This window comes from Motacilla alba, chromosome 6 (assembly GCF_015832195.1).
Source record: "Motacilla alba alba isolate MOTALB_02 chromosome 6, Motacilla_alba_V1.0_pri, whole genome shotgun sequence".
Classification (NCBI taxonomy): domain Eukaryota; kingdom Metazoa; phylum Chordata; class Aves; order Passeriformes; family Motacillidae; genus Motacilla; species Motacilla alba.
The window spans coordinates 25,894,177-25,909,154 of record NC_052021.1 but is presented as its reverse complement, the minus strand read 5'-3'; the positions used below and the strand labels follow the sequence as shown (position 1 = coordinate 25,909,154).

General features: G+C 45.0%; 1 protein-coding gene across 5 annotated transcripts in view; it reads right to left on the bottom strand.

Moving 5' to 3' along the window:
- Nucleotides 1–9,487, bottom strand: part of ADD3 (adducin 3) — a 92,113-nt gene extending 82,626 nt beyond the window's left edge. Inside the window, exon 1 of one of the 5 annotated variants that reach the window (XM_038140026.1) lies at nt 9,412–9,487. The gene's annotated coding sequence lies outside the window, so the exon portion shown is untranslated. Of the gene's footprint in view, nt 1–8,270; nt 8,296–9,066; nt 9,267–9,411 lie in introns of those variants that run through there. The other 4 variants (XM_038140029.1, XM_038140025.1, XM_038140032.1 and 1 more) reach the window with 4 other exon arrangements.
- Between the last annotated feature and the right edge of the window lie 5,491 nt (nt 9,488–14,978).

Genomic DNA, 14,978 nt, shown 5'->3' with positions numbered 1-14,978 from the left:
CAGGGCCAGGAGGGAAGAGCACGGTATCCCCTTTAGCTTGATTGTAATGTACAACCCAAATGTTTCAATCGGATGGAAACCTGTCCTAGAGAGGAGTGACTGCACTAAAGAGGTGATTATATTTATTGGAACAGTGACATGCAGACTTCTTATTCGACAGGGTTCTTAAATAGGATTACAGGGCTTTAATTTGGCTCTTTAAATTGGGTTTGGAGAGAGAGAGAAACAAAAAAAGTATAGAGAGAGGGTGGAATAACCTTGGAGGGAGTACACTACATTATGCCATGTCAACCATAATAGCTTCCCTAGCACAAATATATGCTCATGCACATTCTGCAAGTTAACTAATAAACAAAAGACCCATAAAAACAGGTAATTACTTACACTATGCATTTGCACACTGCAACCAGTAATTTTGTAGCTTTGGTTCCATCTTTCAAGTATCACTTATATTGACAAGGAACAGTGGCAGCAGTGTATATCACAAAATGAGTAAACAAATGACCTTTATCTGACTTTATTAAAGTAATAAAGGACAGACTTTTTTTTTTTTACTTACTTCAAAGAGAGTTTTATAGCTAGCTACCAGCAGGGTGTGGACTGAAGCTAAAAACTTTGAAATGGGTCCCTGTGAAATCTGAAACCAAAATACAGCAGAGGTCACCTCTCTGAAGAACAGCCTTGTCTGTATGTATACTATAAGCAAAGCTCTGTTAGCCCAGCCTCAGTAATAATGTAATTCAACTTAGCCCCTGGGAATAGCAACAACATCAGGTTTCTACTACAAAGATAAATTTACTGCACACAATATCTGTTACTATATATTTGCAGCATGTTTGATAGTAGCCAGACACTAGTGTTACATGGTATACCTCAAGCTATTTTCTCTTGTTAAAGGCTAACTCAGACTACAAATAAATTTTTATTCTTACTCTCAGCATTGGCCAATTCTTTTTAATCAACATTGCAGGTACATTAGTTTTATGCAATATACTAGCTAATATTAATAGGAAAGGAAGCGATACATGTGGGAGTTTTTTGTTTTAATTTTTAAATATTTTTTTCCCATAAAGGGGAGAATTCCAACCCTTTTCAACAAGGAAACGGATCATTTTTCCAGTGGAGAGATAGAATCTCCTAAGACAAGTATGGGGACAAGAAGACCAATATACTTCGGTCTGTCTTGTGAAACAGTTCACAGACCCAAGCTTGGTGTTAAGTGCCATACAGCACTCGAGGTCCTTGGAAAGGGACCATGCACACACACACATTGCTCTGCTGATACACATGGCCTTGGCTGTCTGTTCCTGCAGCTCTGGGAAAGGACCAGGCAGATGAAGCTGCTGGCACTGGAAGCAGTGGACGAGCCTGGGCTCCTGCTGGCCCTGCCTGCAGAGCAGAGAGCTCCTGCCTCCTGTCTCCATTCAGAGCTCTCCCTCCCTTTCACCCCGAGGTCTCTTCTGTGTGTTTGCCAAATCTCTCCTCAGATGGAAATCTCCACCACCTCTAAGCAAAGATTCCCCAAAGCACTGGACTGAAGTGTTGACCAACCTTGCTGGATGACACCTCTCCGGTACAGAAGAAATAACCACGCTTAGCCTCCATCAGCCACTTTGGGGCCATTGTTTGAGAGACAGTGCCTTGATCCAGGCAATTGGAGACTTTCAGACTTAAGATACTTTGAAGGACACAAGATCCCACCAGGCAATACATTAAGCACCACTTGAACTGATTAGAAGCATTGACACGCAATAAAACATTCGTGTTAGGAATGGCAAGGAAAAAGAACACTTTCTGCTAACCAAATAACAAAAGTTTCCATTTTGAATGGCGTGGTGCTTGAGAAGAACTAAGCAGTCTTTGAAACCCAGCCCTTAACCAGGAGCTGTCTTAGGACATGTTAAAACGAGGGGCACAGATCTTTAAAAACATCCAAGTTTAAGCAAACACCCACAAAGAGCATAATGTATATGCAACAACCCTTTAAAGAGGAAGCAGTATTTCAGTTTCTCCCCAAGTTCTTGGCTCACAGGAAAACATCTGATGTAAACAGGGAACCAACCCAATCTGCCCCCCTGCCACCTCAGGGCAAAATATCCAGGCACCTATAAAAAAAACCTCCTGATGCTTTACAGCTTGAATGTTTTATATAGTTAAACTGAGTTGTCTTGAGTTCACATACTTTATGTTATTTGATATGTTTTAACTAGGAAGCTACCTGGATTCATTTCAAGATTTTTTTTTTTTATGAACTAACCTGTTTTTGAGCACAGACTCTCTCATGCTAGCACTACACAGACGTATTCAATCTCTCTGCATGCTGCAGAAGTATTTAAACAGAGTTTGAAACAGAGTAAAAAAATGGAGAGGGGAACCTGACTGCCACACCACTTGGTTTGGTTTCTGCTTTTGTGTTGGGTTCATTTATTTATTTTGAAACGCCATAAATTTCAATGTATTTGCAAATTCTTCTGCATTTTTTTTCCTGCTCCACACCAGACCTGTAATTTTGACCAAGTTGATAAGGAGCAAACACCTAAAGATGGCTTTGCTGGATACAGACATACTTGGCTTCACAAAACATTGTACTAGCCATTATTAAAACATGCATCACGAGTCCTTTTTTCTTCTTGAGACACTCAGAATTAAATCTTCACAATAAAAATATTTATGAAATTTTGACTGAGAGATCTACTTGGGACAGTTTGTCTTAGAAGATGGAGGTTTTTGTTCCAAATCATGCACACACAGAGGTATCTGCCAAGCTCTCCAACTGTGTCATTCCAGTCCTTAAGCCATTTAACACAGAACATGCACGTGTCCTTTGGATGCCAAGTCAGCTACGTGTCAGAGACAAACAGCTCTGCACAGCCAACCCATTCCAATCAGCACATCAGTAAGAAATCTCATTTGTATTCAGTATTATGCCCACTGACGGGAAAAAAAAAATTAACACATACCCACAAATGTTTTTACAACCTCAGTAACTTTAGGAATAAGAAAGTTACACAGACTTTGGCCTGAAAATACACAGTTTGCTCTAGGGGGAAACAGCTTCTCTTTAGTGGGTGAATTAAAGACCACAAACATCTCTGCCTTCTGCCCTGATGGCTGGGTCCAAAAACATTTGAGTTACCAGAAGCATTTTGCCTTTGCCTATATGTTTAGACGTATTTAGGCATTTAAAGTTGCAATTGAAAGCCAGAAATTGTACAGATTGACTGTGAACACTACAAAGACAATTACCCCTTAACCAGGTATTTAGTGCAAAGCTTCATCTGCAATCAAGATCTGAAACAGGATGATGGGCTTGTTGTGGGTACTACACAATTTAAACACAGTAACAGAAATATATATTGAACTAGGTATCCATTTATTATTGCAATAATGCTGTATCAGGAGAGCTACATGGGCTAATGTAGCATAGGCATGCCAGGTATTCTTTTCATATACAAGTTCTTACACCCTAAATCTCAGCACCTTCAAAGAACTGCAGTCAATACAGCTGAAAATAATCATTTGAGAAAACTTCATCTCACCTTCCACAGGGCACACCTTCAAATACTGTATAACATCTGTATATTCCAAGAAAAAAAAATTAGGTTAGGTTTTGGATGCACAGCAAATATGGTATGTTGCCTGGTGTGCAGCAATAATTTAAATAATATTGAAAGGCAGCTTGCTTAAATTGTGTTTTACTCCTGTTTTAGCACTGACCAGGAGCCTGGATAAATTGTTATACAATTCATTAACACTCCTAAAAATGGTTGTGTATCTGAGTCAGGAAAAAACAGAGGTACTTGTGAGGTCAGTACTTTCAAGTTATTGTATTCAGTTCTAGACAGAGCTGGATGCACTGCCTAGTATTGTCCACTGTTTCCGTCCCAAAATTCTATTTTCAATTTCACCTAATTTTTCATGTTAGGCTGAAGGTTCCCTCTGCTAAGTGTCTGCTAGATCTGAAGCATCTGAGCCAAAACACTTCTCTCTTTCTGACATCAGGGCTCCTAAGTGTACTTTCCAACGCCATAATTTAATTTTTAAATTGAGGATATTTTCTTTGGAAAGCACTACCCAGCTTTCAAATACTTGACTTTGTGGCCTTAGTGATGCTCTTTATAAATACAGAGGTTTTTTGTATATATATCCATAAAGACTAAAACATCATATGGGTTGTTAAGACAGTACTGGGATACTGGATTATATGAAATTACTTACATTAATACCAGCAATCTCTTTGAACCCAGCCAACTTATAATTTACATTGCTCTAGAAACTATTTATTTGAATCACACAGACAACTTCAGTACCAAACTGCTCCCAAAAAAAAAAAAACAAAACAAAACTAGTCTACATTTGTAGGGGGGAATATAATATATATTTACAATTATATTTTTTCCTTCCTTGTTTACTGTATTGAATAGTTAAGCAAGCTTTACCCATCAAGTAAGCTTTCCTATTTTGCACTCTATTTACCATCAGAACACATGCAGGTGTCCTTCCAGGGCTGACATTCACTGTGCATTTGCAAACAGAATATACAGGTCCACCTGGCCTCTAACCTAGGTTGTGTTCAGTGTAATAGCAATGGATAATATGCAGAGGGATACTTCTTTTACATCAGAAAAAAAAGTCAAACAAAAGCAAAGCAACAAAGCTCCCATATCATTTAACACTTGAATATATGCATTAGTATTAAAAAAAAAAAAAGCTTGAGGTCAGTTATTACAGGTATAGATGAGGACAACAAGCAGAGATTCTCAAAGCAATTCAATGAATCCTCTTTGGCCAACACAGCAGAGTTCAGCTCCTGGCTGAAGTGCTGCAGCAACACCAGGTACTCATTCAGCAGCACAGCAGCAATGGGAACAGCAGCAAACTGCTGTCAGCTCCGTGCTGCTCAGGGCTGCCACGTACTTCAGCTGCAGAAGTAACTTCAGGAGATTCCAACTGCACAAGGGAGAAGGGATTTACCAGCTGTCAGGCGCTGTGGGTCAAGAAAACACAACGTGAAATGCTACAAAGCAAGCCCCAGCTCTCACACCAGCCTGTGATTTATGGATCTTCACCTCAGCCTGCTGACTCACAGGAAAACTGCCTCCTGCTTTGATGTCACTTGGATTTTAACACTCTAGACAATACAAGGCAAGAAAAGAGTTTCTTCCTAGCCAAGACCACAACAGTTTAAAAGACGAGAAGAATGAATGAGGCTATTAGAATATTTCCCTAATTAGCACTGTGTAACAGCTGATTGCATTCTTGTGGAATTGACATTACTACCATAAGACACAAACGATGTTTAATATGCTCCCAGAGTCCTAAATAAACAGATACCTACATCACATTCACCAGACTGTAAAGATGCAGGGGGCAATAAAACACCTGGAGCCATCGCCCTCCCACTGAGGTCTGATGCTCTCAAGCTTCTCCCACTATCCAGCTTCTCAATGAATCTGTAGAAAATGTCAAGGTTTTAGTAGTCAATATTTTCCAGTTTACTCTACAGTTTTGAACTGCCATCCCTCTGCCACCAGCCCAGATTAAGAGCATGCCACAACTGAACATACTTTCTTATCTAACCAAATAAAATTTGTTTCTCTTAATTAATAATCTGGATCACAAATTATCTGCAAAAAAAGCCATGTACTTGCTAGGATATCTTTAAATGAAATCCCTCAAAATCCATTCGAGATGATGTACAATGACATGTGTTATCTTGAATACAGAAAAGAAACAAAAGTGTTTTCCCACACGTCAAGTGACTCAGAGTTAGTATAGAAGCAGAGTAGACTCTGTGGGCAAACAGAACTAATATTAACTCACAATGAGTAAGTTACTGCTTGTTCCCTAAGGGTCAAGTAGTTTTTATTCATCTTCATCTGCCAAAAAACACTACACAAAAGACAAATAACCCCCAAGAATCTTACCAGAAGCCACACCACCATCTCTCATATGGCGACAGGCATTTCAAAACATAGCTTGAAGAAAAGCCTGTGATGTAAGGGGAAGCAGTGCCATCAAAAAAAAATATAGATTGCATTCTTCTAAGTCAATATCAAAACAATGACCAACTCAGTTTTTGAAGCAGCAGCACTATGAAAATGCAAAATTGATTTACAAGGGAAATAATAGCCAGAGGTTACTATGGCTGCTAAAGTTACAGGACATTTTTAAAAGAAACTAGAATTCATATCCAGTTTAAAAAGCACTAGCAAAAAGGCAATTTTATGCACCATCTCAAAGTGAAGCAAGTTATTCCCCTAAATTAAAATTGGTTTTTTTAGGCATTATCATTCCAGCACCATGCACAGCACAGCGAGGACAGGGCTGCAGTTTTAACTGGCAATGATGATTTTAACAAGGGAAAAACCAGCAACCTTTTGCCTTCTTTCAGCTCAGTTCTTGATCCGTAAAACATGCCCTTACAAAAGGAAACAAACTAATGCCGGCCTTTCTTAAAACAGTTTTCATTTCTCGTCTCTTATGTGTTAATTTCTCACGATTTTCGCTCTTATGTGTTAATTTCTCACGATTTTCACAGCAAATAGAGTCTTATGCCAGGCCATTTGGCCTCTAACAAGTGGAGCTGAACAAAAGCAGGCGGCCCCTGCGTGCAATGTCACCTCTAACATCACATGCAACAGGGACCGTTCCAGCACAGTTACACCGAGCCCAGCTGGGCTCAGCCAGCCCTGTCCACCGGCTCATTTCATAACCAGCAAAGGGGCACCACAAGGGCTGCAGTACACCTTGCTGGCCAAGGCAGTGAAAGTGCCCCGTTCCCCCAGATCACTCCAGTCCAACCACCCTGCAAGCACTGCAAAGCCTGCGGGGTCAGAGGCATCACCTGGACCTTCTCTTTGGGTTAGATGATTGTGGGGTACGTGACAGCTTGAGTGCACCACCCTAAAATCACCTTTCCCTTAAATAATGTCAGCTGCCTCAATCCTCAGGCAAGAGTCAAGGATAATGACTGATTTAACCAAGAGACTATTAAATCCCCAGATATCCTAAAGCATAGCAGCACTCCATCTATTGGTCAGGAATTAAGGACGTGCTTAATCATCATCATCATCGTGCACTAACCTCTATCATTAAACACCCAAGCCCTAAGCAGCCCACCCCTTCTTGCCTGGGACTTCACATTCCTCCAGCAGAAATTAAACTCAAGTAATAATATCTTCTGAGAAATAATGCAACTAACGCTAAAAGCATTAACATGACAAAATCTAAACTTAAAACTGGCATACTCTATTAGTAACACAATTATCATTTTGTTTCAATGAGAAATACGCACACTTCTTACTCAAATCAGCATTGAGGAGCTTGTCTGATAACAGCCAAAGAGCACATGCTGTCCCCTGGGTTGACACTTTCTTTCCCTGCAAGCACTGGATGCCACCAAGGAGGTTTGTACAATTTGTTCACACACAGTTTCCAGCCAGCAAGGCCGCTGAAGTGACCGGGTGTGCAGTCCTGAGAACTCCCTGCTACAAGGGAGGCAAAAGGGAGTTTTTCACAGCAGAACTGCTGTCAAAGCAGACACGTGCAGAACCTGCCCCATCTTGCACCACTCCCCCCAAGAGCCACCACCATCCCCTCCCAGCAGATCACACGCAGCCATACCTCTGCCACACCGGTGCTTCACTCCAGTCATCAGCAACTGGACCAGAAGGTAAGCGAGACAGCCTGAAGCTGCCCCAGGCGCACCAAAGCGCTCTTTGAAAGGCCGAGGTTACATTTGTCAGCTTCATTCCTCTGGTACCAAAGCTCATTTAAGCAGCAACTTCTCCCACACAATTCAGCAATTCCATACATTCATGCTTTTATAACCCTTGGCCATTCATTTTTTGGCCCAGATATTCATTGCCATTGATTTTATCTGTTTGTTTTTTTAAACTTAACTCCTCCACACAGTGGAACTACACAGATGAGGCACATGCCTACACATTTTCCCTCCACTTGGTATCACATCACTACCCTCCAGACACGAGCCCAGGACATGTGAATGAAAACCAGCAGATCCAGGCTCAACCTGCCTGTAACATAACGATCTTGAGACAGAAACAGAGGCAACCCAGCTCCACGACCGCGTTGGTGCTTTTGAGGCATGCTCTACCCTCCTTACAGAGCCACTCCAAGGCTTCCCTGCCAAAATCCCATCGTTCAGCCATGCAGACACTGCCTGCCCTGAAGTCTGCAGTGAACACTGACTGATAACTCCGCTCTGAATTCTTAAAAAAGCTTTTTAATGCGAGATGAAAACTGACCAACACCGAGGAACAAACTCCCAAAAGGCCCACGGTAAATCCTCATTTCTGGAGCCTAAAGTTCAAGGCAGCAATCTTGAATTTCCTCCTCCCTAAGACAGGCAGAGAATGGAGATAATTCCAAAGTGCGAGCAGAGCAGGGGGCTGGGTGGCCACGGCGAGCCCGCAGCAGCGAGCGGCGCTGGGCTGATGCTGCTCACGCCGGTGGGTCCGCGCTGCCGTGACCGGAATGCCTGAGCCTGCACCGGGAAGCGCAATCCCGGCTCTCCGCACCGCGATCCACAGCGAAGGTGGAGCTGCGCGCCACTACAAAACCCCCCAATAACGTAGATTTTAAGAAGTTTTCCGAGAGGCGTAGGGAGCCCCGAGCCTTGCGGCGGAGCAAGGACGGTCCGTAGTTACGACAATCACTCCCAAGGTTTTATTTGATTAGCGGAGTTTCGGAGCGGAGGCGCATTATTTAAAGCCCCGTCCTCCTCCTCAGCCCAGCGCCGAGGCAGAACGGCAGCACTGCAGCATCTCCCCCGGCGGAGAGCTGGCGTAGCCCCGCGGGCAAGTTCCCCTCGGCCCCGCGGGGGCCCCGCACGGCCCCATCCCGCCGCCGGCCGCGGCCCCGCGCTCCCCCCGCAGCCCCGGGGCGGCCGCGGCAGCGCGGGGAGCGCTCGGGGCCTCCGGCCGCCGCCGCCCCCCTTCCCCGGCCGCGGCTCCGGGCGGCCCCGGCCCCGCGCTGGGCGGGAAGGGAGATCCCCGCCACCCCCCGTGCCCGTGCCGGTGCCCGCAGCCCGGGCAGCGTTACCTCAGCGGGCCCGCGCCTTTGTGCTGCAGTCCATCCCCGCGCCCGGCGGCGGGAGCGCCAGCACCACCGCGGGAGCGGGCGGGGAAAGGGGCGGCGCACGATGTGGCAGGAAGGGACACCTGGGCTCCTCCTCCCGCGCCCGCCCGCCCAGCGCGGATCACTATCTGGCAGCGCGGGGGCTCGCCCGCCGCCCTTCCCCGGCCGCCCCTCGGCCAAGTTGGAATTACGGCCGCCTTCCCTCGCCCTTCCACGGCTGCCAACTTGGCCGAGGGGCGGCGGCACCGCCAGTATCCTCCGCCCCGGCTGCCCTCCATTGTTGTCGCCCGCCCCGCGCCCCGGCTGTACCTGCAGTGCGGGGCCGGAGCATCGATCCCGAGGGGCCGTGCCGCTGGAAAGGGACTCCGCGGTGGCCAGCGCACGGCTGGGGCGGCGGGGACATGCAGGGGGATGTGTATGCGGGAAAAATGAATCGAGAACCCACGCCCCCTACGCAAACAACAACAACAAAACCCTGGGTTGGAAGTGAAATTGTGAGAAATTTAAACAGTTGTCGGGGCTGAAAGGCGGCAGACGGCTTCTCCAGATGGCTCGTGCTGCTCAGGAGAAAGCTCTTTTGCCGAGAGCAACCCCGGCTAAAAAAAGCTGCAGAAAATGCTAAAGTCATATTGGCAAACACTGTCCTTTCTTTCGCTCTCTTTGGTTTTTTTTCCCTCCCTGTTTTTTGTTTTCTTGGCTCTCTGTCGTTGTTCCGCTTTGCGACTGAAATCATCCCTGTTCTTGGTTCCCCACCCAAAGTTACTTGGTTTCTCAGTTTCAGGGCTGGTTTTGTTGCATCTGAGCGACTCTGATCAGATATTTGAAGCCACGGAAGCACTGGGTGATAGTTCTCCTTTTTATACAAAAAACAAAATAAAACCGAACAAACAAACAAAAAACCACCTCTGTATTTTAATTATGTTTTTAATTATTTCTAAGTTGCAGAAGCCCTCAATTCAACAAGTCCTCATTCTCAACACCCCATGATCGAGGCTAGGAATGAATTACAAGCAGGATAAAGTACAAACTTTGTAAAATATGCTTGAAAGTCTTAGAAGGTCCCTTCAGCACTGCTGTTTACAGGTGTAAAATTACACATTAACTAACTCCCTGTATGTTCATGGGACAAAACCTTTAATTCTGGGTACCACTCACTTTTGAAGAGCCCCTCAAGAACTGTGGTCATGGGGAAAGCAGCGGGGCTGGAGCAGGGTAGGATGAAGACCGTGTGTGCCAGGACCCTCTTCTGATGGAGTCACCAGAGAGGCTCCAGCCCGGCCAGCTGCTGCCACCACATCAGTGTAGGAGCTACCAGGACCATCACAGAAAAGGGAGCAAGGGCCTTGGGGAGCTAGAGAGGTCCTTGGAGAAAAAAAAAAGGGCCTGAGGCACCAAAATGTCCAGCCATGGGGTGTCTGATTTGAATACGGAGAGAGTGCAGAACATGTTTTAACTTTGCAAATGTGTCTCCAGCACTGAGATGGCTCCACCTGACTGCACCAGCACCATGGGAACCTGCAGGTACTGGCCACTAATAAGGGGATGAGGTGGCACAGCATCTGTCATTTAATACAGGACTTTTAACTTTCTGGTGGCTGTTGGAAATTAAAACTTACCTTGGGCACAGGAAGAATATATAACTACATGTGGAGTGTGCTGTAAAGGTTGGAGCAATTTGCTTTCTCCACTTTGCCTATTAATTCAATTTAACACTCATGGAATTGGTAGGGCTGTTCCATCCATGTTCATTCTCTTATTTTTATTGCTTTTTAGAAAAAATTTACAGCTGTATCATGTTTTAATAAACCTTGAATCTGAAGAGGCCAATAAATTACAAACTTTAGGTGTGGTTTTGAAAGTGAGGGTGATACTGGAATGAAATTACTGGATGGGGATTTGCCTTTTATTCTGAGCTCTGGCCCAGACAACTGCTTAGCTAGAGAGGGTGCAGGCCCATGAGTGATTGCATAGGAACTGGCCACACACAAATTTCAGCTGGAAATCAGAACAGAGTTGTTAACCACTAGAGCAATCAAATACTGCCTTTTCCGAGGGGGATATTTGGAATGGAAAATCTCACTGCTTTTAAGTTGTAGTTTATTAAAGTCATTATACAATGCATTGTCTGCAGCAGCAAGGGACAGACTTGATGTCTCAGGAGTGCTAAGGTGCTGTGTGACATTGATCACACACCCTGATATTTGAATTTCAGAGGCAGCAGTTGCTTATCCCAGCAGATGCCTTTCAGGTTTATTGTAGGGTGAGTTTTCTCCTCCTGGGCATGTAGATGAGTTCTACTTTAGTCTTGGAAGGATTATGAAGCTGACATGTACTGATGATTCAGGCTATAAATGGATTACAGGCATGATCAAGGAGAAACTTTCCTGCATGGAAGAGGCTTCTCCCATTAGTTCTGGAGCTTTTGTTCCCTCCTTCAAAACAGCTGCCAGGTGCTTCTAGAGTGTCAGTGGTGTGGGCCATTCTTAGGCAGATCTCTGTGCTGCAGCTCCTGCAGGTGATGCAGCAAATGGAGACCTCTCCTGTGGGCTCCTGCAGTGCCTGGGGGCTGCTGTGCAGACATCCTGCTGTGGAGTGGGACCGGGTAACATGATGATAGGCAGGACTGTCCTTTTGGGATTGGACTGTATCTTAGCAGTAAACCCCCCTTAACAAGTGAAACCAAACACATAGCAAGCTGCAACAGCAATTTTTGGAGAGTGATCCCTCAGACATACACCCGCCTTTGTCACCCTCCCTGGACCTCTCACTGTTTCTCTCTGTTGGCCATGTCAAGGAAACCCTCTCTGTGTACATTTCTTGCTAAATGCATTGAAAAAAATCCACACAAGAATGAAAGTGTTTCCTTTTCGGGAACTCAGTGTGGCAGAAATGCTTTGCCACTCTTTGCCACTTTACATGGTGGGGCAGCCTTTTCACCCTCCAGAAAGCCACGTGTCTAATCAGTGGACCTAGCTGAGCTACTCATTAGAAACTTGGCCAAACCACAAACATTTGTTTCCTTGCTTTATGCCAAACTCAAAAGGACAAGGGAGTGGCATGGAGCTCATGTTAATGAGTCCTTCATTCCCCACAGAGAGATAATCAGAGCACTTCTCAGAGATTCATCAACTTTTTTTTTTATTAGCACTTTAATGACCTACATGTTTGGGGTTTTTTTGAGAAGTTACTTCAGCTAAGAGCTGGATAATTCCTCATGCAGCTGTGGTTTAGGAAGCAGCTCAGGGGACACACATGCCAAATTACTTTAGCTCTAGTTAAAAAAAAAATATAAATATACCACAAGGTTTCCTGGGTGCCTCCCTTTTCAATCAAGGGCATTATGTCCTCAATCCCTCTCTTCTGGGTCACGTGTGGGGGGTTGGTTTCTTTTTCAATCTTTGCAGCTTCGTGAGCTGGACAGCAGAATGCCAAACACTGGTGGTACTGCATGTTCCCCACAGACAAAGGGCTGTAAGAGCTCCCTGACCCTGGTCACCCTGGGAGGGACGCTCCCTTGGGAGCAGTTACAGGCATTTCTGGGGACCAGCACAGATCCCACAGAACCCAGCGGGCTGCCTGAGGAACAAAGCTGCTGAGTGCTGAGAGCTGGAACCATTTCCATGTTGCTGTAGGGTGAACATCTAACCAAGGGATTCCGCAGTGCCTGCCGAGGAGCCTGTGGCCCTGCACGTGTGGTGGGAACTCACTGCAACCATCAACACCTTACACTGAAGGCCAATGGCAACAAAAAGCTCTCACGGGCTTGGCAGAGGCTGCTCAGAAATTAGCCAAAGTTTGGTATTTGCAGCTTTCCTCATGTAAGGAACTGCTTATGGTGGCAGTCAATAGTGGCAGCTGCTCAGGAGTCCCTTTGGTTTAAAAGTGAAGAGCTGCTGGCCTTTTGCTGTCACTCAGGAGGGCCATCGGATGGAAAATGTTGTAAAATCTCTTCCCATGCCTCCCCTGCTCCCCAGTGACCAGATTTCCTTCTGGTCTTCTGGAGAGAGCTGTGAGAATATATACATTAAAGACGGGGATGTAGTCAAATACTGCAGGATAACCAGGGTTATGAGAGTGTTATAAAGGGATACGATTTACTTTTTCCTGAATCAAGCCCCAAGTGTTTCCTGTCAGACCTCGGTACAATGGGATACAAATGTACAGTCCATTACGTTCACATTTCCTCCAAACTGCTGTCTCTTTCCTTGAACACAGAGTACAGGAAAGGATGCTTTCTGCCCCCACTCATGTCTCTCAACTGACTTTATCTCATTCAAAAAGGGAATTGAGACATTTAGCATGCACTGTCTTCAGTAGGTTGCCTCCCTTCTAATGTCTATTGCCTTAGGATGAGAGAGGTTGTAAACATGGAGGAATGCCTTTGATATCAGAGAGCTTCACTGGAGTAACATCAGCATGAATTAATGCAAAATTAGGTCCCTGGGGAATAAAATGCGAAGCCTGGGGAGAAAAAAAATCAAGATTCACAGCACTAGTCCAGAAGAATAGTAGCACATACCATATAAGAACCCCATAGTTCTCATTTCCTCCTTATCCCTTCAGGACAGGAAAGAACATCCTGCTCTTCTAATATGAACAAAATAAAAGCTATTTTTGGAAGGAAAAACTCGTGTTCGGAGCACATTTTTAAAAAGACATCACTAATCTGTGATTCTGATGATGCATTTGGAGCACAGCACATCCCTTTGCATCAAGAAACCCACATTTATTGGCTCAGCACCATCTACACTCAGGGAAAAGGTGTTGGTTGAACAACAAGGTGGGGATTCTTTGTCAGCACATTAATGGTGGCTTGAACCTCCAGTGCCATCTCTGACATGGGTGTGCTGTCACCAGACACACACCAGCTGGGAAGCCCAGGGCAACAGCCTGGGGGAGAGGAGCGTGGAAGTATGGGAGCCTAAGGTCATGGCACACTGATAGATGTGCATGTTGACTCACTGAGTCTGAAAAAAGTTCTCTGTAACTACCCTGGAGTTCCACTTTCTTCTTCATTACCCCAAGACAAATGGAATATCGGACAGAGTCCCTCATTCTCAGTGATGAGGTATCTTGGCATGCTGTGCTTTTTGTCTTATCTCAGGACCCACAAAGGAGCATGTGGTGTAATTTCCTGGACAAATGTTTTGAAGTTTAGAGCATCAAGTCAAATTCAGAGCTGTTTGGGCCAACTGTTGCTTTTAATATTTGATGGATCATTCAAAAGGACAGCACAGCCATGAAATCAGCCTCAGACTTGTTAATATGCATAAACAATATTAATTTATGAATAATATTTTATTTTGGATTTTGAAAAGTAACTGTCACTCCCAAAGCTTCTTAGGAGGCAAGTAAGATAGAAGAATGTGTATTAGTGCAGTATCTAACAATGAGGATAAACAAATTGTAGAGGAGTTAGTAATTTACCCATTCAAGATTAGCAAACAGCTAATGTACTATAAAAAGAGTTCCACTTTCCCTTTAAAACCATTCATAGAGCATAAGATTTTAGCTCCTCTCAGTGTCAAGGGCCCCAAATACCTAAGCAGGCTCTTGGGAATGACCTCATCTGTAGTTTCTGAGTGTATTCCCAGGGATGTGTAATGCTAGGAATGGCTGGATCGAAAGCTGGGGGCAGGAGCTCTCTGCCCCAGCACAGCAGGGTTCCCCAAATTGCAGCACGGGCCAGCAGTGCCTGCAGAGAGCTCCTGGCACCCGCCTGCAGCATCCAGAGTGTGCTCAGGGCAGTGTCCTTCTGTCACTGCAGCCATCAGAGCAGGCTGAAAAAATCATCCTGAGATATTCCTATGAAGTCAGTGGATTACTCACATAGTTAAAGCACTGATTTCCCTGGTGGGACAAATTGTGTTCAGTGG